This window comes from Empidonax traillii, unplaced genomic scaffold (assembly GCF_003031625.1).
Source record: "Empidonax traillii isolate 1590-97213 ecotype Southwest subspecies unplaced genomic scaffold, ASM303162v1 scaffold976:size221650, whole genome shotgun sequence".
Classification (NCBI taxonomy): Eukaryota; Metazoa; Chordata; class Aves; order Passeriformes; family Tyrannidae; genus Empidonax; species Empidonax traillii.
The window spans coordinates 19,733-21,580 of record NW_020956169.1 but is presented as its reverse complement, the minus strand read 5'-3'; positions in this window follow the sequence as shown (position 1 = coordinate 21,580).

The following is a 1,848-nucleotide window of genomic DNA, read 5'->3' as shown; positions in this document are numbered from 1 at the left end:
TAACAAAAATAGCACCCTGCAGTCCTCTGAAGAATCCTTAGGGTTCTCCTTCAAGAAAAACAAGGACTGGTTTGATGAAAACAATCAAGAGATCCAGGAATTGTTGAGAAAGAGAACTGCTCACCAAGCACACCTTGCTCAGCCATCTTGCTATGCAAGAAAAGCAGCTTTTCGACTTGCATGTAGCAAACTCCAACAGAAACTTTGTGACATTCAAAACAAGTGGTGGATCAATCTAGCAGAAAAAAATCAATTATGCGCAGATACGAGTGACTACAGGGGATTCTATGAGGCTCTGAAAACAGCTTACGGTCCTACACACCAGGTTCAAAGCCATTTACTCAGTGCAGATGGTCAAATGCTTCTCACAGATAAAGTGTCCATTTTGAATCGATGGTCTGAACACTTTCAGACTCTCTTCAGTACCAGCCATGTAGTTCAAGACTCAGCAATGCAGTACATTTCACAACAACCAGTGAAAACTGAATTGGATATTGCCCCCACTATGGGAGAAACTCTTAAGGTCATACAGCAGGTGAAAACTGGCAAGGCAGCTGGGGTTGATGGAATTCCACCTGAAGTCTGGAAGCATGGAAGCATGGAGGCCAAGCACTCCATGCTAAATTTCATGAGTTCGTGGTGCATTGTTCAGAACTAGGCAAATTACCATCAGATCTTCGTGATGCAGTCATCATCACCCTGTATAAGAAGAAAAGAGAGAAATTAGACTGTTCAAATTACCGAGGCATTACTCTGCTCTCCATTGCTAGTAAAATCCTTGCAAGAATATTTTTGAACAGATTAATACCTGCTATCACAGAACAACTTCTACCTGAAAACCAATGTGGTTTCCGAGTCAATAGGAGTACCACAGACATGGTATTTGTTCTCAGACAACTGCAAGAGAAGTGTCGGGAAAAGAACAAAGGACTCTATGTAACCTTTGTTGATCTCACCAAGGCTTTAGATACTGTGAGCAGAAAAGGTCTGTGGCAGATTTTGAAACGATTCGGATGTCCCCCCAAGTTCCTCAAAATGATCATTTTGCTTCATGAGGACCAGCGCAGCCAAGTCAGATATGGCGATGCACTTTCTGAACCCTTTTTAATAACCAATGGTGTGAAACAAGGTTACTTTCTTGCACCAACTTTATTCGCAATCTTCTTTAGCACGATGCTCGAAAGGGCCACGGCGGACCTCGATGAAGAAAACGGTATCTACATCCAATATCATACCGATGGGAGCCTATTCAACCTAAGGTGACTGAAGGCCCATACTAAGACTTTAAATCATCTTGCCCGTGAGTTGCTTTTTGATTATGATGCCGCCCTCGTCTCCCAAGCAGAAGCAGCTCTGAAGTGTTTAACATCCTGCTTTACAGAGGCTGCTGAACTTTTTGGGCTGGAAGTCAGCTTGAAGAAGACAGAAGTTTTCTACCAACCTGCACCTCAGGAAGTCTTCCATCATCCCCATATCACCATTGGCGAATCAGAGCTCAAGTCAGTCCAGTAGTTTGATTATTTGGGAAGCATCATCTCTTCGGATGGTAAGATTGATAAAGAGATAGACAACAGGTTAGCAAAGGCATACAGAGCTTTTGGTAAACGCCATAAAAGAGTGTGGTGAAACAAACACCTGAAGAAAAGTACAAAGATCAACATTTAATGGCCAGTCTCTTCGCGAACGAAGAACCGGGGAAGGTCTTTACACCTTCCAGCCTGCGCATTGGATTTTTTAGGTGAGACACAGTGTGCGCGGAACTGAGCCCACCCTTTAATCCTGAGGTTCATCTGCCGGGGCCAAGCACGCTTGGACGGTGGCAGCGAGGTCCTCAGGACGTAGATGGAT